The sequence below is a fragment of the Eptesicus fuscus genome, chromosome 1 (genome assembly GCF_027574615.1).
Source record: "Eptesicus fuscus isolate TK198812 chromosome 1, DD_ASM_mEF_20220401, whole genome shotgun sequence".
NCBI lineage: Eukaryota > Metazoa > Chordata > Mammalia > Chiroptera > Vespertilionidae > Eptesicus > Eptesicus fuscus.
This window is the reverse complement of record NC_072473.1, coordinates 96354650-96379578: the sequence shown is the minus strand read 5'-3', so window position 1 is coordinate 96379578 and position 24929 is coordinate 96354650. Positions and strand designations below refer to the sequence as shown.

Here is a 24929-nt window from a genome sequence, read left to right as displayed (position 1 = left end):
AGGGGTGATCAGGCAGGCAAGCAGAGGTGGTTAAGGGTGATCAGGCAGGTAGGCAGAGGGGTTAGGGGTGATCAAGCAGGCAGGAAAGTGAACAGTTAGGAGCCAGCAGTCCTGGATTGTGGGCCTAAACCGGCAGTCGGACATCCCCAAAGGGGTCCCATATTGGAGAGGGTACAGGCTGGGCTAATGGACCCCCTCTGTGCACGAATTTCATGCACCAGGCCTCTAATGTGAGATATAAAACTGAAATAAACAAAAGAAAGAAGAAAAACAAACAAAAACTCATAGACATGGACAACAGTATGGTGGTTATCAGAGGGAAGTGGGGGTGAGGGGTAGTAAAGGGTTCAGAGTGTCAAAAATATAGTGAAGGAAGATGATTTGACTTTGGGTGATGGGCACATGATGCAATATACATATCATGAATTATAGAAATGTACACTTGAAACCTATGTAATCTTATTAACCAATGTCACCCCAATAAATGTAATTTAAAAATAAATAAAAAAGAAAGCACAATTTAAAAATTTATGGTTAATAAGCCACAGATTGAGAAAAATATATGCAAATTACATTTCCATCAAGAAAATTATAATCAGAATATATAATGACTTCTGAAAATTCCACAGTTAGAAATCAAGAGCCCCCAAATATGGAGAAAACATTTCAACAGACATTTTACCATAGAAGGTTGTAGATGGCAAATAAGTACATAAATGGTCAGTGCATTTATTCAATAAAGAAATACAAGTTTAAACCAAAATATGATAAATATACAAAATTATAGAATGGGTAAAAAAATTGGTCAGTTCCACATGTTGGTTATGATTTGGGCAACTCTATCTTTCATAGAAACATAAAATGGAACATTAATTCTTAAACACAGGATTTTCTTTGTTTCTTATCAAACATAAACTTTGTATACACATAATCCCACTCTAGTTATTTAAACTACTTATATTGAAATGAAACTTATCTTCATACACATACAATGGTTACAGCAGCTTTATTCATAATCACCAATAACTGGAAACAACTGAGAATTCCTTCAAATTTGATGGTAATACTACTTAGCAATAAAAAATAAACAGAATATTGATTCACATATAAACATGGATGAATTCTGAATGCATTTTTAAAATGCAAGGAGCCAGACCAAATAGCATCATATTGTGTGATTATCCTCTCTAATAAAAGAGTAATATGCAAATTAACCATCACTCTGCGACATAAGCCACACCCACTAGCCAAGCCACGCCCACCAGCCAATCAGGGTGAGTATGCAAATTAACCCCAACCAAGATGGCTACCAGAAGGGAGGCTTGGGTTTCCCCGGCAACAGAGGAAGCCAAGCTTTCCACACACTCTGGCGGGCCCAGGCCTCCACTCAAGGATACAAAGTTTCAATTATAGAAGGTAAACAAATCCAAACAGAAATGGCTGCCAGCCACGGAGCAAGCAGGAGGCTTGGCTCCACTCCAGGATACAAAATTTCAATTGTAGAAGGTAAATAAATTCCAGATACCAGGGCCTCTGCTTGGGTCGCCAGGGGCGTGGCTGGCCTGCAAACCACCACAGGCCCCTCGCCCAGGCCTCTCCATGCCCCAAGGGAACCCCCATCCTGATCCAGGACACCCTTCAGGGCAAACCAGCTGGTCCCCACCCGTGTACCAGGCCTCTATCCTATCTAATAAAAAAGTAATATGCAGATTGACCATCACTCCAACACACAAGATCAAGATAGCTGCCCCTATGTGGTCAAAGATCCTACCCCCATGTGGACACAAGATGGCCACCACAAGATGGCCAGCAGGGGAGGGCAGTTGGGAGGGACCAGGCCTGCAAGGGAAGGCAGTTGGAGGCGATCAACCCTGCAGAGGAGGGAAGTTAGGGGTGATCAGGCCAGCAGAGGGGGGAAGTTGGGGGCAAACAGGCTGGCAGGGGAGCAGTTAGACATCAATCAGGCTGGCATGGGAGTGGTTAGGGGGTGATCAGGCTGGCAGGCAGAAGCGGTTAGGGGAAATCAGGAAGGCAGGCAGGCGAGCAGTTGGGAGCCAGCAGTCCTGGATTGTCAGAGGGATGTCTGGTGGGATCAGGCCTAAATGGGCAGGCGGACATCCCTTGAGGGGTCCCAGATTGGAGAGGGTGCAAGCTGGGCTGAGGGATACCCCTCCACCCCCGTGCATGTATTTCGTGCACCGGGCCTCTAGTATTTATATGTTATTCTGGAAAAGACAAATTTTAAGGATGGAAAATAGAGCAGCAGTATCTAGCAGTTAGGCTGGCTGGGGTAGTCTTTTACTAAAATTGGTGCAATATAAGGTAATTTGGGGAGGTATGGGACTCTTCTGTATTATGAACATGGTAGTAGATACAGTATTACATGCATTCATTAAGACTCATAAAATCATACACCATAAATGGAGAGTCTAATTTTGAGTTAAATACAGTAAGTTTTGCCTGCCCTGTTATACTTTATTTGAAGCATCTTTCAGATTGAGTGGTATACAGAATGTTCTTGGTGATTTTCAGTTGAGTATATCAGTGTATATTCTAAATAATCACAGCTTTTAGGTCTATGTCCAATCTTGGGTTTTAGACATCCTGTAGGTATATGAGACCTGTGTAAAACCATGTTGAAATTCCAACAAAGAACCCATGAGAGAAGCCTGTTGCTCCTATGAAGACAGAATGGCATTATATTGCTGAGTATAGAGAAAAGAATGTCAAGAGAGTCTTAATATTATTTAAATCAGGGAGTTTTACTTAGCGGTATTTAAGAAGGGCTATATCCCCAGTGCAAATCTCCTTCTCATTGGGCATATCTCTTTATATTAAAGGGTTACAGACCACTGATTGACTTTTGGAAAAAGTTATCCTCGGGAACTTTAGCCACCACAAATGTTGGACTTGTTGAACATTACTCTACTCAGGAAGGCGCACTTCATAATATAGTATTATGTGAATGGTGCCTTCCTAAATAGGGCACTGCACAAAGCAGGACTGCAGGTAGCTTCTCTGTCTGATCCAAACCAATTCCCACCACCACAGCATGAAATTCATCATTTTTCTGTAAGAACTTGGCATTGCCCATTTACTGCCCTCCATCTTCCATCTTTCCTTACCTGCTCTATGTATACTTAGTTTTCAAGCCCAAGAGAAAATAAGCCTCTTTCTGTGTTTTTTTTTCTTCCTCACTTAAGAAGTATATTTACTATAACCCATTGTTTTTCAAGTTGTTAGAAACAAACTATTGAAAATATATTTTTTTCTCCCAAAGTAAACCAACCAACCCCCCCAAATAAAACAACAAAATACATATAATATCCCCACACTTTTGGTACCCCCAAATTCCTTTATTCCAAATCCACATAACATTAGTGAAAATACACTAAAACGCTTAGGAAGTAAAGTGCAGATCAGTCCAGAGGTGCAAATATTGAGAGTAAAGAAATTCCATTTTTTGCATCTCTTGAGAGAAAACTAACCATTTAAATTATCACTGTTAGCCCTGGCTGGGTAGTTCAGTTGGTTAGAGTGTTGTCCAGTTGTGCCAATGTGGGTTTGATGCTCTGTCAGGGCACATACAAAGTCAACCAGTGAGTGCATAAATAAATGGAACAACAAATCTCTCTCTCTCTTTCTCTCTCTCTCTCCCTCTTTCTAAAAATCAATAAACCAACAAAAATAAATTATCACTGTTAAATTCTAAGAGAGATATGAGCTTAAATTGCAGAGATGTCATCTTTTCCTCCTCTCAGCTCTAGATTATGTTGGCTCTTAATCAGTGGTGTTGTTGTTGAGCATATATTTTCCCACTTTTCAATTATTTGACACAGGTGCCCAGCACTTTAACTTTCCAATGACCAACTGAATCTGATAGAAGATAATAAAGAGCATTTAAATGTGATAGGAAACCACAAACAAGTCATAATCTAAGAGAAAGGGAACAATGTTATACAAATCCCACAGAGAAAGAGGAAAGAGGATTTGGAAACACACCTCTGGCTATGTTATTTGCCACAGAGAGAGAAAAAGAAAAAAAAAAAAAAGACCCAGGGAAAGGACATTAAAAGTGGACTTTCCCCTGTCTATTTTTCTTTCAATAGACTAAAAAGATAAATATCCCATGATCTCACTCATTTGCGGATTATAATGAACAACATAAACTGATGAACAAAAACAGATTCAGAGACAGAGAAGCATCGATCAGTTGCTCAAACCTCAGAGGGAAGGTAGGGGAGGGTGGGGGTAAGGGAGAAAGATCAACCAAAAGACTTGTATGCATGCATATAAGCATGACCAATGGACAGAGACAGCAGGGGAGTGAGGGCATGTACGGGAGTGGGGTGGAGGGGCAATGGGGGATATGGACACATATGTAATACCTTAATAAAAAATCAATTAAAAAATAAATAAAACCTAAAAAAAAAGTAAGCCAAATTCCCATTTAACAAAACTTAGAATTTTCACATCTTCAGTAAACATATCTGAGCCATCTGTGACCCAAGTTTCTGTTCTGTGATAAGAAGTTTGTCATGGGAAAAATCCAATGGCCTCTTTCAGTATGTCTTTTTTAATGTTATTTATTTTTACCTCATCTGTACCCTGCAGCCAATTATCACTATATAGGAAGTGTAATGGGGCAGAGAGGGTGCTCCTCCTGGAGAACAAAGAAAAAACAGCTGCAACTCTTTGTGTTTGTCTTTAGGCAGGATAATAAAAATTCAGAAAATTATTTGAAGTGGACAGTTCAGTACTGAACTTGACTGTATAGTAAACTTGAGTGTTTTTGTTCTGCTAGAGAGCTAGGAAGAAAGACTAAAATAATATATTCCTAGGTTTCCAAGTCCCTAGGCTAAATGGTCCCCTTTTCTTTGTGAGATAAGAAACACCTACTCTAATCTCCCAAGCCCATTGCTGACCCTAGCATTTGTCTTTGACCTTTCTGAAATGGTGTCTACAAGAACCAGACCTATATCTATTGTACTTCTCATTTGTATAAGGAAATATAATTCTCCTGAACACACAGTTGAATTTGTCCACTTATGAGAAGTCCATTCCCTTTCCCTTCCCTCTGTGCTCATTCACTTTTTCCTCTCAAATGTTCCCTCAGTGGCCCCTAAATGCTTTTGTAATTCAAATGTTGAATCACAGAGTTTATTATAGAGACCTGAGTCTCTAAATATTACTTTGAATATTTGAAATGGGTTCCTTTGTGCAATGAGTCCTTTGCAATTAGTTATTTACTTCACCAATTTTATTTTTATTTTTAGAGAGATTTGTTGTTCCACTTATTTATGCATTCATTGGTTGATTCTTGTATGTGCCCTGACCATAGACTGAACCCACAACCTTGGTGTATCATGCTCTAACCAACTGAGTTACCCGGTCAAGGCACTGACTTCCAATCAAACTGAGAACATTGTCTAAGGCATCTTGATCCATGGTAAAGTGTAAAAACAATGCACAGCAGTAATATTTTCATATTTATAGAACTATTACTTCTATTTAGAAACTGTATTATAACCAAGTTTGGAATAGGTATAATATTTGTGTCATCTTTCTCTACATATCTTCCTCTTATAAACCACCCAGGGTCACTCCAGCATCAAACAAGAATCCCTACATATTCCAGAACAATTACACACAAACATACTCACACATAAACTCTCACACCTCCTCAAAAACAAAACACAATTAAACCTGGGAACAATCTTCAATGGTGTCATAGTCACTGGCTGTTCATATCTAGAGGAGTTGGATTTTCTGTGTATTGAAAGCTTTAAATCATGTGAATTAAGAGAGAAGATACCATAAGCAGTAGACAGAGGTTATACATAAGTATTAATAATGTTAGGAAACAAAAAGAGAGAGATTTAATTATTTTTGGTTGCAATCTAAATTTATGCTAAAGTTTCAAGTGGGAGTGAAACCTGTGGCTATTGGAGATATAAGAATACCAAAAATCCTTGTTTTCCAGAACCATTGATTTGGTTAAAGAGGGCCTACCTTTGCAGAAGCATCAGGTTCTGTCTATATACCTAGACAAGAATGTAAGGTTTATAACTTGTGTCACATGCACTGCTCCAATTCTGCGAATTCTCCAAGTACTGGCTATCTTCTTTCTCTCCTTCACTACAAAGGGTTAAAAACAGAAATCCAAAGGTAAATAAGAGCAAAAAGACAATATCCATTATTATCAAGAGTTCTGAATTGTGGTTCCTCCTTGCCCAACCATCTTTCACATAATAACTAAAATATAAGTGAAAAAACAAGCATACACATGATACATCAATAAATAAGAATTGAAAACTATATAATAGACTGAGAGAACTTCATCTAGCTTAACCATGTTTAAACTCTAATACTTTGGTGACTTCAAATATGATTAAAGGTGAATTCAAATAAGAGGAAATTTGGGTTCACAGACAGGAAAAATCATGGAAGACAGAAGGACATCGTAACTACACTTTATGTTGTGTTCTCATATGTACCAATTCCTATTTAACAAACTTCTAAATCCCACAAGAATATACAGATGAAGATTTTCCTATGGGCTTTCATCCTTTAAGATTCTCTGATGCAACCCACCACTGAAAGGATGGTGTCTTGGCTCACGGAAGGACTCTGATAACCACAACCTCTCCTCTAAGACCACCACCTATGTTGTACATGTTGTGTATTACTTCATTCAAAGAGGTGCCAAACATATTTTTAGCTACATGGATGACACATCTTGGAATAGAGTCCTACACACAGAATGGTGATTCTAGCCATCCTTAAATACCCCTTACCATGCAATTTTAATCAATACCCCAACACTCTCAGTCCCTGAGGGATAAGAAGAATATACTCTGAAACATGAACAACTATCCCACTCTCTTCTATCTTTATCTTTTATTCTTCTTTGAGTGTATATCTCTTCAACTACTGTGTTTTTAATGGAACAAATTTTAGGACTGAGAGAGAATAAGCCTTCTTCCCTTTCCCTCTTTCCCCGAGACTTAGAATATTTGTCTGCATTATTCTACTGAGTTTGCATGGGGCTTTACATAGTAACCAACCTCCAAATAATAAAGTATGGAAAGGGAAACTATATTAAGATTTCATGAAGATATCTTACAAACAATAACATAATAAATGATCAAGGCTAACATCAATAGTGACATTATGTATATGTAATAGACCATCTGATGGGAAGGACACTTCAAATCTGTATTTGCTTGTCTCTCCAATCATGGGGGAAGTCATTGGCTCTACATCCTCTGCACTTTTAGGAATCCAAGACTTGTTGATTCTGCAGTCTGTTCAGCTTTTTACTAATTATAAGATGATGTGGTGATTTCCAATTTCCTTACTTGTAGAATCAGAAACAGCTCTTGACACTCGTAGGTATGTACACAAGTAAATGAATCTTATGTTCACATGCTTGTATGTATGCAAAATAGGGTAGCTTTATTCATAATTGCCAAAACTGAAAAAATATCATACCAATTCAAATTGGAGACAGTAAAAAAGGTACCTTATTAGTAGTCCTCAATACTATGAAGGCCATAGAAAACAAGGAAAGATTGGGAAATTGTCACAGATTGGAGGAGACAGAAGATATGAAAACTAAATACAATGTGATATGCTGGATTAAATCTTAGAACAGAAAAAGGACATTAATGAGGCCACTAGTGAAATCAGAATAAAGTCTGGAGCTTAATTAATAGCAATATACTAATTGTGGTTTCTTAGTTATAAAACATATCACAGTAATGTAAACTGGTAACATTAAAAGAAAACTGAAACTGAGTGAGGGGTATATTGGGACTCTCTGTACTACCTTTGCAACCTTTCTGTATATTTAAAATTATTCCAAAATAAAGTTTATTTTTTTAAAAATTTAAGTGTTATATTTTGAACTAAGATTGAAAGAGTCAGTATAGTTTAGATACCAATTTCCCCCAATTTTAAGTATAGATTGAAATAAATGTGAGTCAAATTTGTTAGCAGATTCCTGTAAGAATTTATCAGGTGATTTTAAATTTATATGGAAATCAAGATTTACAATAAAACTAAAGTATTCAAGAAGAATATATATGTGCTGAGCCGGCACGGCCATGGGTGGACCTGAACTCAGGCCCCTGTTCCCCATACTCAGCCCCAGGTTGGGTGCCATATGTGCTGCGCCAGCATGGCCAAGTCCAGTGAGCCTGAGAGGGGGCAGTGAAGGATTAAGAAAAGACAGACAAGAGAAGAAAGCTGGGTATAGTGGGACACTGTCCTCTCTCTGATGGAGAGCTAGTGACAGTGCCACAGCCTGTAAGCCAAGTCTTTATTTTATAGCCAGATTCCACAAGACAAAGAAAGGGAGTGAACAAGATGTTTACAACATTCTCTTGGGTTTCCAATCTACTCAATTACATGCATCTGATCAAGCTTTGTTTACTTGCTGCCCCTCCCACAGCCTATATCACTCAGCCATGTGGGGCTACAGGTTCGGACCATAGGTTCAAGCTTACAAATATAGCCTTTGGCTATAATTGTGCTCAGACTTGCATGTGGCTTTTGCTCTGAGAGGATCGTGCCCTCTCAGTCCCAGGTTTGAACCTTTCCAAATGCTGTAGCCACTCTCCACATATATATATATATTCATCAAAGGATAATATAAAGATTTAAAAAATAAACCCATAATTGTACAGCCAATTGATTTTGACAAAGGTAGCAAGGTGATGTAATGGTAAAAGTATTTTTAATAAATATTAATGTAAAATCTAGAGATTCTCAAGGATAGTATAAATCTAGTCTGCTTGCAAGATCAATAGATCAATCATGCACCTAAACATTAAAATAAAACAATAAATCTCTAAAGCAAAACATAGTAAATACCATTGTGAACTCTGGATAGGCAATTGTTTTTTAGAAAGTACATAAAAGCACTAAACCAAATCTAAAATAAAATATTGATTTTAAAAAGTTCATTAAAGTCTATACTCATCAACTGATATCATTAGGAAATAAATGTTCAGACAAAAGAGTAGGATAAAATGCTTTTAGTGTATTCAAAATATATGCAGCATTCTTATAACTCACAAGAGAATATAAACACCTCAATAAAAATTAGCAATATATTTGTATTGTTGCCTCTCAAACTTAAAGAAATTGTCAATAATTACATAAAAACATGCTCAAAACCATCAGTCATTACAGGAATGCATATTATAACCATATTTAGATACTACTACACAGACATTAGAATACCTAAAATTAAACAGATTGACAATGAGCAAGTTTCAGCAAGAATGTGAGCCAACTAGAACTCTTGTGCATTGCTGATAAGAGTTTAAGTGGTATAACCATATTAGAATGTTATTTGGCAGTTTCTTGTAATGTTAAATATTCACCTACTCTATGACCCAGCAATTCACCTCCTATGTATTTACCCAAGAGAATTGAATAACAATTAGAAATGAATATAGAAGACAATTCAAATTATAAATAGTGACAGTAATCCACAATATCTAAATAAATTTCATTGTACAAGTATACTTTGAAACATTTCAGGTTGTAGGTTTTTTGTTTGTTTTTTTATTTGGCAATATTTTGCAAGGCTTCTCATTCAAAGGTGGACAATGTAGGATATAATGTAACTGTGATCAAGGAAGAGAGACAAGCTGCACATATTATATAAAATAAAACATTTTCTGAAAGAGTGAGGGGGAGAGAGGATGTGGCAGAGAGAATGTTAGCCAAGATTATGTGAACATTTTTTGACTTGGGTTCCCAATTTGCCTCTTAATATGTATGTTCTTACAGTCAGGATTTTTAAAGAAAAAGTACTATTTCATTGCAGAATCATGTCACAAATGTTTGAACAAGGTGATCAGTGTATAACATTCTCCAAAGTTTAGGAATGAAACTTTCTTATAAGCAAAATATTTTCAATTCCACAGGTAGGTGTCTGGGAAGTTGCAGGGATCAGCCATTAAGTTAAACCCATAAGGTTCTTTTATCTACTGCAAAAATGTATTTATCATTGGTGAATTCACTATAACCACTGTATTTGAAAAAGGATTTAAAAAGGCATAAAATGTAATGGGAAAGAAAGAGGAAGATAATAGAAATGAACATGAATGCCAACATGTTTTGACTAGAAAACCAAATGTTACATAACATGCCAATCACTGCAAATATTTTTCTATTTAAAATTTTAAATATTCTAAACAAATATGCCAACTACTTAAGCCTAATCCAAGATAATTTTTTACATTTTTTTGTGATTATGACTGTGGGAAACCATTACATTAGTTCATTGTGTACATTCCACTATACAAGGGTCCAAACAACCTTTTCTCTAATTTTTCCATTCAACATCTATTTAATAAACCAGTAAGTGGCTAAAGAACATTATGGCTACTGTAGAAGCTAAAGGAAAATTAACAGTCCCTAACCAGCCTACCACCACTTGATTTGTGAGATTCTTACTCCCAAGCCTGTATAACCCTATCTGGTTCTTATTCTGATTCAAATAGCTTTGAATCTCTTTTTGATGATTAATAATAACCATCCAATTGGTATTTTTATTTAGTGTGAAATTATATGATGATAAACAGGAATGTATCTTTTTTTAAGTCTGTGGTATCTCATTGGTAACGGAAGAAGTATATTAGTAGGCCAGCACTACCACTGAAATTATTCATTGTTAGAGATCAAGCTTTGGTCTATCCCTAAAAATCTAAAAATTAAATTAATATTTCTCACACAGATTTCATCAAAATTACATCACAGTAAAGTAAGAAATTGCAAACTCCAGTTCAAAAATTATAAAAACAGGAATGTACTCCCCAAATCTGTCAATAACCTTTTATGAAAATTTACTCCATGGAAAAATTTCTGGGATAGATATGAAAGGCATCGACTCTAGCTAACACAAGGATCTCATGAATTTTTGTTGTAGTTACAAATTAACACCTGCTGGCAAAATGTACTAATTATTTAGCTAATTGAAAAGTAGTGACTGCAATTGCAACAGGGGTGCTAAGTTTCATTTACTAGATGCTGTTTTAAAAAAACCCTTTTATACAGGTTTTTACTTGTGTAACATCAATACTATCATATTTTCATCATTTTAAGTTTGAAGATGGTTACTTTAATTCTATATTTCTACATAAAACTTAAACTGAAATACAAGAAGCAAAATAAAATTATCAAGTGAAGGTATGTTATTTGTATATGCAGTTGTGTGTCTGTATACATTTGTATGTGTGCATACATGTATGAGGTGTACATGGGCATATGGCATGATGTGTGTGTGTGTGTGTGTGTGTGTGTGTGTGTGTGTGTTGTGTGTGTGTGAGTGTGAGTGTATAAGTGAAGGGGATATATTTAAACTTGACAATGGTTTCATAACATGTTTTCTCAAAATTGTAATTAATTTATCATTGGTGGTATACAGATTATTTCAACTGGCATGTGGACAAACATTGTGTAATATAACTGTTATGTTTTATTTAAATGTATATTCAAATAAATAAATTATACCTTTGATTTTAAGAACATTATTTTTCACAAAGAAGCCAAATACAAAAAATGATTTGATATAAAGAATATAAGAAGTAAATAATGGTAGAGGTGAAATCTGAATGTGACAAAATTGTAAATTTGTTACACAGGCCATGAAGTTTAGGATACAATGATTTAAATCATGTTGTAAAAAATATAAATGGAACATAAAAATATGTAGCTTTATATTTTAGATTTGTATTTAGCCACTAGGTCAAGATGTCTCCTTGAGGTAGTAATTAATTATTACAAAAATACTATTTTATAATATAACTAGTAGCCCTGCACACGAATCTGTGTGCCAGTAGCTCTCTGCGGAGCCTGGCCGCTCCACGCCTGCTGCTCAGAGGCTCTCCTCAGCCCAGAGGCTCATCTGTGGCCGGGCATGGAATGCTTGCCTTGTCACCGTGGTGACGAAGCAAGCATTCCACCAGGCCACTCGTGCTGCACGCTCTCAGTGGCCACCCCCCACCCCCTGGACTGGGGGACTCTGGCAGAGCTGAGAGGACTGGGCACCGCCATCTTGTGGCTATGGACACCACCATCTTTGTGATGGTTAATTTGCATATTACCCTTTTATTATAATAGGATTGGCATTATGTTCACACCTATGTTGTAAACAGTGATTCCCAATGATATATTGTGAGCATAAGAATTATCATATAAACAAGTTTAGTCAGTTATACAGTAAAATTATATGAAAAACAGTCACTTTATATAAACTGGGCAAAGAAACAGTGATGTTGCAGCTCTTAAATCATAGCGTTTGTACACAACTGCTCAACATAAGAATTGAAATGGATCATTTGATATCTCATTGGAAATGAAGATGCACATACCAAGCTTTATTACATTAAATCACTCGCCACTTTTCCTGGTTATACTATTTCTATGGTCTATCTGAGGTCAGGAGGTTTTACAGAACTCACTGAATCTGAATCACTAAGCTGGATTTTTTTATTGTTGCTTAAAGTATTACAAATAGTAGTACATATGTCTCCTTTTCCCCCCACTGAGCTGGATTTTTAATTGTTGTATAATGAGCCAGAAATTATGATGGAAATTTGTATGGATGAAATGTACCAACATAAGCAGAATAAAAAATAAGACAAAATATGACCTAGCATATTTGGCAGTATTCACTTATATTATCTACAGATAATACATAAGGTAGACAAAAGATTTTTATAATTTCACTTGAAAATTGTCTTAGTATCAGCTATATTTGATCTCATGAGCTGTACAAATAAATATAGTAATTTATTCCTTAATCATGTTATAAACTCTTACATCCATGAAAGACTAATACTACCATGATTTCTGGGCTGCTAAAACTTAATGTACCTTTTGGTCATTGATGACCTTAGTAAGAACTGTTTTAGGGTAAAGAGAAGATTCTTGCAGTACAATAAAGAAGAAGGGAAGATACAGGGTCAATGAGTGCAAAAACCTTCGAGAAGGGAAGAAAAAGCGGTGATTTGGTAGTAGGTAAAGGAAATACACAGAAGACCACGTTTGATCCATCTCTCATCACTGCCTGTCATTTAAGAGGGCTCAGGACAAATTCCACAGTATCAAGTGGCATGAGTTAAGGAATATACTTTATTGGGGAGAAAGAAAAATTGCAAGAACTGAACCAACAAGAAACGAGAAGGCACAAGTCCTCTATTATTCAATCACCCCATAGAAAGAGGGGTTGGTGTCTGAATTTGTTGGAAACACAGTATAAGCTAAGTTAAAATAGAGAGGATTCCCATTGCTATACCTTCTCTTAGGCATATGGACAAATGTGACCTTGACAGATGGGATACAAATAGATTCCTGGCACAAGGCTGTCTGTTTATTTTTTTAAGTGTCAGCTTTACATAGAAGCTACATAGGAAATATAGCTATCCCAAGTCAGAAGAATTTCAGCTCCAGGGGGATACAGTTTCCCTTCCCCATTAAACACAGAACTTGTATGCAAACACTCCAGCTGAGAAGGAGAATCCTGAAGTTATGAAGAGGTTATTGTTCATGTGACTTAGAATAAGACACTGGTTTATTTTAAACTTACTAAGTCCTTCCTTCATTCTTCCCTCCTTCCCTCCCATCCTTCCTTCCTTCCTTCCTTCCTTCCTTCCTTCCTTCCTTCCTTCCTTCCTTCCTTCCTTCCTTCCTTTCCTTCCTTCCTTCCTTCCTTCAACCCTTCATTCCTTCTTTCATCCCTTCCTTCTTTTCCTCCTTATTTGTATGTCACAATTTTATTTTTGATTCATTCCTTTTCAATTTCATTTAGCCATGTATATAAATGTTATATTATTTATATAATACTAGTGGTCTGGTGCACAGAATTCATGCATGTGGGTGTGTCCCTCAGCCTTGCCTGCACCCTCTCCAACCTGGGACCCCTTGAAGGATGTCCTACTGCCAGTTTACAGGGATCGGGCCTAAACTGGCAGTCGGACATCCCTCTCACAATCCGAGACTGATGGCTCCTAACCGCTCACTTGCCTGCCTGCCTGATTGCCCCTAACCACTCTACCTGCCAGCCTGCTTGCCCTCAACTACCCCCAACTGCTGGCCTGATAGCCCTCAAATGCCCCCCGCCAGCCTGATCACCCCCAACTGTCCCCGTGCCAGTGTGCTCACCCCAACTGCCCCGCTGCTGGCCTGCTCACTCCAAACTGCCCCCCACACTGTCCTGATCACCTCCAACAGACCCCCACTGATGGTCTTCTCACCCCCAACTGGTCCCCCTGCTGGTCTGCTTACCCCCAACGGCTCTGGCCCACACCAGCCTGATCACCCACAACTGCCATCCCATCCTGGCCTGATCAACCACAACTGCCCTCCCCTCTTAGCCTCTAACCTCCTCTACCTCAGCCCCGCCACCATGCTTTGTCCAGAAGAACGTCCATAAGGTCTCCTGGAAGGTCTCCCAGTCTAATTAGAATATTACCATTTTATTAGTATAGATAGAAGCCTGGTGCTTGGGTGGGGGCCGGCTGGTTTTCCCTGAAGAGTGTCCTGGATCAGGGTGGGGGTCCCCACTGGGTTACCTGGCCAGCCTGGGTGAGGGGCTGAGGGCCATTTTCAGGATGGCCACACCCCCTTCAAGGTGGCAGACCCCACTGGGGTGCCTGGCCAGTCTAGGTGAGGGCCTGAGGGCCGTTTTCAGGTTGGCTACAGCCCCTTTAGGGTGGGGGGTCCCGCTGGGGTGGCTGGCCAGCCTGGGTGTGGGGCTGATGGCCATTTTCAGGCTGTCCACGCCCCCCGGAGACCCAAGCTCCCAGCCCTCCTTTTTTTTTTTCAGTGCCTCCTTGAGCGGAAGCCAGGGCTGGCTGGAGGCAGGTATCTGGGATTTATTTATCTTCTATAATTGAAACTTTGTAGCCTTGAGCGGAGGCCAGGGTTGGCCAGGACGGGCAGAAAGCTTGGCTTCCTCCATCGCTGGGGGCAACCCAAGCCTCCTGCTCACTCCAGCTCTGTGGCCACCACCATCTTTATTGGGTTAATTTGCATGCTCATTCCTGATTGGCTGGTGGATGTAGCGGAGTGATGGTTAATTTACATGTTTCTCTTTTATTAGTGTAGATATTTGATATATGGTTTATAAAAATATATAATTATATTAATGTTAATATATACTTATTTATATTCATTACTAGTGGCCGGCTGCACGAAATTTGTGCACAGGGGGTGGGTTGGGGAGGTGTTCCTCAGCCCGGCCTGCACTCTCTCCAATCTGGGACCCCTCGAAGGATGTCCGACTGCCAGTTTACAGGGATTGGGCCTAAACTGGCAGTCGGACATCACTCTCACAATCCGGGACTGCTGGCTCCTAGCCACTCACTTGCCTGCCTGCCTTCTGGCCTGCTTGCCCCCAACTGCCCTCCCTGCTGGCCTGCTCAACCCCACCTTCCCTTCCCACTGGCCTGCTCACCCTCAACTGCCCCCCTGCTGGCCTGCTCACTCCAAACTGCCCTCCCCCCGTCCTGATCACCTCCAACTGACCCCCACTGATGGCCTGCTCACCCCCAACTGCCCCCCCTGCTGATCTGCTTACCCCCAACGTCCCCTGCCATCCCATCCTGGCCTGATCACCCACTCCCCCCCGACAACCCAAGGTCCCAGCCTCTCCTTTTTTTCTTTTCCTTTTTTTTTTTCACTGCCTCCTTGAGCAGAGGCCAGGGCCAGCTGGAAGCAAGTATGTAGGATTTATTTATCTTCTATAATTGAAACTTTGTAGCCTTGAGCGGAGGCTGGGGCCGGCCAGGGTGGGCGGGAAGTTTGGCTTCCTCCATTGCCAGGGCAACCCAAGCCTCCTGGTTGCTCCAGCTCTGTGGCTAGCCGCCATCTTGGTTAGATTAATTTACATACTCACTCCTGATTGGCTGGTGGGTGCGGCTTGGTGTAGCAGAGTGATGGTTAATTTGCATGTTTCTTTTTTATTAGTGTAGATATATAATCATGCAGGGTTGGGCAAAAATAGATTAAATAACCAGTCATCATTACCTAAAAGACAAATCATAAGTAAGGATAAGATACAATCCTATATAATAAAAGCCTAATATGTTAAGTGTCCAGTTGTCCATTCAACCAATGAAAGAGTAATATGCTAATGATATGCTAAGACCACTCAACCACTCTTTATGACATGCATTGACCACCATGGGGCAGAGATTTTACTGATCAACCAGTCGCTATGACATGCACTGACCACCAGGAGGCAGATGCTCAACACAGGAGCTTCCCCTGGTGGTCAATGTGCTCCCACAGGGGGAACAACTCTCAGCCAGGAGCCAGGCTCATGGCTGGTGAGCACAGCGGTGGTGGTGGGAGCCTCTCCCGCTTCCTTGGAAGCTCTATGGATGTTTGACTGCTGGCATCTATGGATGTCACCATGGGGAGCAGGCCTAAGCCATCAGTCAGACATCCCCAGAGGGCTCCTGCAATGTGAGACGGCACAGGCCTGGCGAAAGACACCCCCCCCCCCCTGAGTGCACAAATTTCATGTACTGGGCCTCTAGTAACAATAAGAAGAACACAAATATCACAAACAAATAATTTAACAATAAATAAATAATACAAGAATAAACTGTTTGGCATACTCACCATTGTAAATCTACTTTTGCCCTCCCCTATATATATATGATCTACTAATACTCCTTGCAACAAATGTCTTAATACATATCTTTGAATAATATAGAGCAAATATTCCTCCAGTAGTACAATCTACCAATCATTATAGAAAGACAAAATACTAACTCTACCCAATCTCTTTGAAAATACTAGTATATGAGGAAGTAACATTCTCAAATCATTTTTAAAGCCATCATTATCCCAATTCTAAAACCAGACATGTGCCTCAAAAGAAAACTGTGGGCCAATATTTCTCATAAACATAAATAAAAATATCCTTAAAAACAATATTTTAACAAACCAACCCAGCAGTATATAAAAGGATAATATATTATGGACCAATAGAGTTTGTTCCAGGAATACATAGCTGGTGTAATATTCAAATATTGATGTAATTTACTTCATGAAAATATAAATGAGAAAAAAATAGAGAGTCATATCAATTAATGTAGAAAAGTATTTGAAAAAAATCTGCCCTATTCATGATACATTCATCAACAAACTATAAATAGAAGGGATATTCACCTTGATAAAGAGCAACTATAAAAAACAACAACAATAAAAACTACACAGATATTATAATATTTTGTGGTATTTTCTCTCCTGCTCTGTCCCAATACTGTCACAGCTGTCTAGACTAGATCTAGATTATACTATAATGTTCTGGTTCTTCTCACCCACCTATTTTGGCACTAGAATTGTCTGTTTTTCCCTTTGGCTTATCTGTATCTGTTTATGGATAAAGGCCAGTTTTGTTAATTTACTGATTTTACGAGCCTGTTCCTAATAAGATTATATTAAGATGATGCTGACAAAGACTCAGTATCTGCCTAAAATGGGTTCTCGTTTTGATCATGAAACTACTCATTGAAAATTATTCATTAGTTCATCAAATATAATTGAGTGCATATCATATGCCAAGCACTGTCTTGGAAACTGACATATGTCAGATTTCACGTACACCAGACCCTTAAACATGGTACAATATATGGACACAAAGGATATTACAAACAATAGTGTAAATGAGACTATTTCTTTCTCAGCAGCACAGTACCATAAATTACCTTATGATATACTGCTTCATTTTATTATTGGAAGAAAATCATTTCATATTCAAACTCAGTAGACCATATGTTGCAAAGCCCAGATGTTTATGATTTTATTATGTGAAATTAATTTCTGTTATAATTCATTGACACAAATAGATACATAGAGAGTGTCGGTGTATATATGCAGAAAAAAACTATACTGCCAATGTGAATGTAAGGACTATTCTCTAAATATTACTACTTTGAATATTGTCATTTGAAGTTAGGTTATTTGTATCTGTAGTTATTCTTGTTTGGTTTTATACTTTATGCAGATATATAGTAGCCATACAAATTATACCTAGATATCTGGTTTATACCACATATCCTATGGCAAACTATTTTCTCTAATTTCAGAGCTGGAGAGTTTTTCTGGACTATTATGAAAATTAGAAGGCTTTTTCTGATCATGTTTTGCTGTACAGTCTCATGACAGTGCTGTAGGCTTTGGAACAAATCTGAAAAGAGGAAATACACATTCTGGATTTACTGTACATGACAGTAGATTCATTTATTATAAGTGGCTGTTAAGGATGTTTAAGCAAAGTCAAAGCAAAGTTTGAAAGTATTAATTCTTGGGGTGTATAGAGGCTAATTTTGCATATAGGCCTTCTCAAAGAACTGATGTAATTATTTTGATCACTGCTCTTTTTTCTTTCTTTTTTTAAAAATATTTTTATTTGATTTTGGAGGGGAAGGAAGAGAGAGAGAGAGATAGAAACATCAGTGATGACAGAGAATCATTGATTGCCTGCCTCCTGCATGCCCCACACTGGGGATCGAGCCTGAAACCTTGGCATGTGCCCTGACTGGGAATGGAACCAGACCTCTTGGTTCATAGATCACCACTCAACCACTGAGTCATGCTGGCCCTGCAATCACTGCTCTTTTTAACCACCATACTGTAAGGCTTGAGTTGACTGCTTATAGTTTATTTATTAAATGTTTTAATACATACCTGTAGACATACGGTGAAACTAATGACAAATGGCATGCCCTGAACAAAGCTATGGTTAGAATTTTTTTCTGGCTTTAACATGCTTATGGGCTCCCTTACCTATATTTTCCTCTCTCCTCCAAAATTCAACAACTATGAATATCTAAAGGGTGCTTATTTGCTTTGACCCTCAACCACAACAATTCAAAATGGAGTATTATTATGATGATAACTATAATTTATTTTTTTTAAATATATATTTCTTTATTGATTTCAGAGAGGAAGGGAGAAGGAGAGAGATATAGAAACATCAGTGATGAGAATCATTGATAGGCTGCCTCCTGCACGCCCCCTACTGGGGATCGAGCCCACAACCCAGGCATGTGCCCTTGGCCGGAATCAAACCTGGGACTCTTCAGTCCTCAGGCTGATGCTCCATCCACTGAGCCAAGCCGGCTAGGACATGATAACTATAATTTCTTAATGAGTACTTGTCAAGCTCTAGACTCATTAAACAAGTAATTATACAATGAATTTATTTCAATTGTGAAGATGATATTGAAAAGTAAATTGAAGGTTTTATGGGACTGCAAAATAGTGGGAGCTAATTTAGTCTGAGAGGTTAAAAAAAAAATAGGCTTTCCTTTAAAAGTGGCATTTAACCAAGAACTAAAGAGAACTAAATGATGAGTAGTTAAGCAATCATGGATGTAATATGAGTAAATAAAAATTTCCAGGCAGAGCAAAATCATCTGTAAAGGTTCAAAAGTCAGAAAGAATCATGGAACATTTACTGAATTTAAGGAGTCTAGACACAAAACGGAAGAGTAACAAGAGAAGAACCTGATACACTAGGAGGAACCAAGTGATGCAGAGAATTGTAAGTCAATGTAAAACTTGTGAATATTTTATAAAATATAACAAAATAAATTGCATATGTGCTATGAAACTAGATTGTAAAGAGGGATTAGGTATGGATAAACAAAGACCAGGTAGAAGTCTACTAAAAATATGCAAGTCAGAGAGATAGCAGTTCTACAGGGTGGTCAGATTCTAGCTATTTTTGGAGATAAAACAGACTAGTCATTGTGATGGATAATACCTGGGGATTGGATCAAGGATTACCTTCAAGTGTGTGACTTATGGAGCTAGATGGATAGTGGTCATATTTGCAGAAATTGATGTTTGGTGGAAAGATTGGTTCAATTTTAGAAATGTTTAGGTTGAGCTGTTTGTGAGATATCTAAATTAAAATGTGTAAATAAACATCTACATATGGATTTTGAGCTCAGAGAAGAGGTCTGGCCTAGAATTAAATATTTTAAGGTATTTTTTCAAGAGTGAAATTTTTGGTGAGTTTACCTATGGAGAGAGTGAAGTAAGAAGAAGGCCTGGAAGAGAGCTCCAAAGAACTTTAACATTTAAATATAGGGAATGTATGCACCCCTATGTCTATAGCAGCACAGTTTAATAGCTAAGATCTGGAAACCACCCAAGTGCCCATCAGTAGATGAGTGTGTATAAAAGCTGTGGTACATTTGTACTATGAAATACTACGCAGCAGTAAAAATGAAGGACCTCTTAAACTTTGAGACAGCATGGAGGGACCTGGAGAGTATTATGCTAAGAGAAATAATCTAGTTAAAGAGAGACAAGTATCACATGCTCTTACTCATAAATGAAATCTAATGAACTAAATAAACTGATAAACAAAACATATCCAAAGACACAGAACCATGGAACAGACTGTTAAATCTCAGAAAGAAGGCGGGAGTGGGTGGGTGGGTGGAAAGAGATCAACCAAAGAACTTGTATGAGTATATGCACAACCCATGGACACACAATAGAGTGGTGAAGGCCTGAGGTAGGGGGCAGGGGCGGGCTAGAAGGGGTCAATGGGGGAAAAAGAGGGACAAATGTAATACTTTCAACAATAAAGATTTAAAAAATAAAATGAATAAATAATGGGAGTGAAGGATGATACTAAAAGAATAGCATAAAGGGGGAGGAAGGGGGAAACCAAACACCAAGAAAAACAAAAAGAAAAAAAATGTCATGAGTTTCAATAGTGAAACTTAGTTACATTTTACTGAAAAGTGTTAACTGGATTTATATAAATGTGTGCCCTGGAAATTCAGAATAATTATTACTCCCCCTCCAAAAGCAGCCCTCAAACAATGAGTGATAGGAACCTACATCTAAATGCTTCTTCCTGTCAATCCTGGGGCAGATGATTTTGAGGAACTAGCTTTATATTTTCCTCTGGATGCCCTAATGATATAGTCCTTTGTTTTCCTGTGATTTTTGACAATGTTTTTCTTTGTCCTCAAATTTTTCAATGTAAATTTGGCTTTAAAAGTCTGATGAGAATCTGACTTTCCTTCTCTCTTAAAAGAAAATAAATTTTCCCTAGATGCCTGGAGATTATTTATATTTTTCCTCTTTAGAGTTCAATAGTGTTATTGAATATACTTTTATGTTTATTGTTCTCAGTTACTTTTCCCAGGTCTATGGAGTACTATTCCTAATACAGTATTGAGGTATTTTCTAATCTAATAATAGACAAATATGCAAATTGACCATACCTCCGACACACCCACAAGCCACGCCCACCATCCAATCAGAGCGAGTATGCAAATTAACCCAAACCAAGATGGCTACAGCCACAGAGAGCAAGGTTTCCTAGGTAACAGAGGAAGCCAAGCTTTCTGCCTGCCCTGGCCAGGCCTAAGCCTCCACTCAAGCTACAAAGTTTCAATTATAGAAGGTAAACAAATTAAAACAAATGGCGGCAGAATGGAGCTTGAGAGAGCAGGCCAGGGTTGCCGCCGGCAACAGGGGAAGCAAAGCTTTCCGCACACCCTGGCCGGCCCACCCGCTTAAGGCAACAAAGTTTCAATTATAACCCCAACACAAATGGCTGTCAGCCTCGGAGGGAGCCCGAGGCTTGGCTCCGCTCCAGGATACAAAGTTTCAATTGTAGAAGGAAAATAAATTCCAGATACCAGGGCCTCCGCTTGCGTTGCCAGGGGCGTGGCCGGCCTGCAAACCACCACAGGCCCCTCGCTCAGGCCGCCCCACGCCCCAAGGGAACCCACACCTGATCCGGGACAACCTTCAGGGCAAACCAGCTGGCCCCCACCCCTGTACCAGGCCTCTATCCTATCTAATAAAAGAGTACTATGCAGATTGATCATCACTGCAACACACAATATAGCTGCCCCCATGTGGTCAAAGATCCTGCCCCCATGTGGACACAGGATGACCACCACAAGATGGCCAGCAGGAGAGGGCAGTTGGGAGACACCTGGCCTGCAAGGGAGGGCAGTTGAGAGGGACCAAGCCTGCAAGGGAGGGCAGTTGGAGGTGATCAACCCTGCAGGAGAGGGCAGTTAGGAGTGACCGGGCCGGCAGAGGAGGGAAGTTGGGGGCAAACAGGCTGGCAGCAGAGTGGTTAGGGTGTGATCAGGCTGGCAGGCAGAAGCGGTTAGGGGCAATCAGGAAGGCAGGCAGGCAAGCAGCTGGGAGCCAGCAGTCCTGGATTGTGAGAGGGATGTCCGACTGCCCGTTTAGGCCCGATCTCAGGGATCGGGCCTAAACGGGCAGTCGGACATCCCTTGAGGGGTCCCAGATTGGAGAGGGTACAGGCTGGGCTAAGGGACAACCCCCCTCCGTGCACGAATTTCGTGCACCGGGCCTCTAGTTATTTCATAAAATTTTATTAGATTACATTTTTTTTTTCTTTTAATGAATCTTTATTGTTCAGATTACAATTGTTTCTCCTTTTTCCCCACATATCTCCCCACCACCCAGTTCCTACCCCCCCTCTGCCCTTACCTCCCCCCCCCCGCTGTCCTTATCCATAGGTGTATGATTTTTGTCCAGTCTCTTCCCATACTCCCCACACAGACACCCCTTTCCCCCTGAGAATTATCAATCCACTCCCATTCTATGCCTCTGATTCTATTAAGTTCACCAGTTTATTCTGTTCCTCAGATTTTTAATTCACTTGACTTTTAGATTCACTTGTTGATATATATGTATTTGTTGTTCATAATTTTTATCTTTCTTCTTCTTTTTCCTCTTTTTAAAGAATACCTTTCAGCATTTCATATAATGCTGGTTTGGTGGTGATGAACTCCTTTAGCTTTTTCTTATCTGTGAAGCTCTTTATCTGCCCTTCAATTCTGAATGATAACTTTGCTGGGTAGAGTAGTCTTGGTTGTAGGTTCTTGCTATTCATCACTTTGAATATTTCTTGCCACTCCCGTCTGGCCTGCATGGTTTCTGTTGAGAAATTAGCTGATAATCGTATGGGAGCTCCCTTGTAGGTAACGAACTGTTTTTCTCTTGCTGCTCGTAAGATTCTCTCTTTGTCTTTTGCTCTTGGCATTTTAATTATGATGTGTCTTGGTGTGGTCCTCTTTGGATCCCTTTTGTTTGGGGTTCTGTGCGCTTCCTGGACTCGTAAGTCTATTTCTTTCATCAGGTGGGGGAAGTTTTCGTTCATTATTTCTTCAAATAGGTTTTCAGCATCTTGCTCTCTCTCTTCTTCTGGTACCCCCATAATTCTGATGTTGGTTCGCTTGAAGTTGTCCCAGAGACTTCTTACACTATCTTCAACTTTCTGAATTCTCTTCTCTTCATGCTTCTCTGGAGGAGTGTCCTTGGCCTCTTTGTATTCCAAATCTTTGAGTTGATTCTTGCAATCCTCTAGTCTGCTTTTGGGTCTCTGTATAATATTTTTTATCTCAGTCAGTGTATGTTTAATTTCTAGTTGGTCCTTTTTCATATCCTCAAGGGTCTCATTGAATTTATCGGCCTTTTCCATGAAATTCTTGAAAAACCTTATAACCGTGGTTTTGAACTCTATGTCCAGTCGCTTATTCTCCTCCATTTCTTTGGTTTGTGATCTGTTTCCTTGCCTTCTCATATTCTCTGCTTCCCTGAGTTGGTAGGGTAGTTTTGTCTACTAGGTGTCCTATTGGTTCAACGGGTCAGCCTCCCAGTTACTTGAGGTGGACACTCTTGGTGTACCCTTGTGTACTGTGTGTTCCCCAGCAGGAGCTACAGCAAGGGCTAGTTTTCTCCTCCTTTGCTTGGGCGGTTTTGGAGCAGTCTGGAGCTGTAGTTGGTTAAGCTGCCACAGAACAGGCCATTTATATGCAAAAGCCTCTGTGTGGAGCCTGGGCGGGTTTGTAGAATGTGCGGGGCGGGGCCTCAGGGCGGGGCGGGGTCTCAGGGCGTCACTAGCCTGGGGCGTGGCCAACGGCAATGGCTGCCGTCAGCCGTCTTTGCCTTTCCCGTTTCCAAGTCCCTGCGCCCCGCGCACCAGCGCAGTAAACAATGATTGCTGGGCGCACCTCTGCAAAAAAGTCACTCTCACTTTCCGACCCGATGGCCGAGAGTCCAGCTTCTCCCCGTAGGTGTCTGGGTCCCCCGAGTGTCCCCAGAAACTGGATTTCAGAGTGATCGGGAGCTTGTCTCCCTGCGGGTTGAAGAAAAGCCGCGCACCCAGCCGCCCGCCGCCGCCGGCCCGATTCGAGTGCCTCCGTACCTCAGCTTTTCAGCGATTGTGCTCCTTTCTCTTCTCAGCTGTAAATCTTCCACTGAGCCAGCTTTCCCGTGGTTCTGGGTGGTAGACGTTTTTGTCTTTTAGTTGTGTTTTTGAAATTGTTGTGTGAGGCAGCAGATTAGTTGTTTAACTATGCCGCCATCTTGGTTCCTCTCTCCTAGATTACATTTTAAGATTTTTTATTCTTCTTAATTGTTTTAATATTTCCTTTAGGAATCTTATTATATGAATATTGTCAGTAGCAGTGTTTTATTCCACAAGACAATGGAAATTATTTTTAAAAAATTCAAGAGAAGAAATATAAGGCAATAATTTTATACCAAGCTAAGAGGAAACAGAAGAAATTGAGGGGCTCTTTTGCTAAGAAAAGCTAAGAATATGTAAAAATAGGCAAATCCTAAAATTTCATGGAAAATATTCAAGTCCTATTTGAGAACAGCACTAAAACTGGAAGGGATTTCTGCACAATTCATTTTGTGGTTGGATGCAAGGACCATGATGTAAAGTATTAAAAAAAAAAAGTCCGGGTCCTGTGAAATCTCAAAACAAACCAGCTAGATTTTTCCATAAATTCTTATCTTTTTCTTCACTTCCTTTTTAAGCTCATCACTTTCATATTTTACTTCCCTTTAACAGCATAATCTGTCATGTTTGC

The 24929-nt window shown here is 39.4% G+C and overlaps 2 non-coding genes across 2 annotated transcripts; both read right to left on the bottom strand.

Moving 5' to 3' along the window:
* Window positions 1-2914: 2914 nt before the first annotated feature.
* On the bottom strand, window positions 2915-2993 carry MIR8908 (microRNA mir-8908). The gene has a single exon (NR_129144.2). It is a non-coding gene; the product is annotated as a microRNA mir-8908 (primary transcript).
* A 3686-nt stretch (window positions 2994-6679) lies between these two features.
* On the bottom strand, window positions 6680-6757 carry MIR507C (microRNA mir-507c). The gene has a single exon (NR_129143.2). It is a non-coding gene; the product is annotated as a microRNA mir-507c (primary transcript).
* Window positions 6758-24929: the final 18172 nt, after the last annotated feature.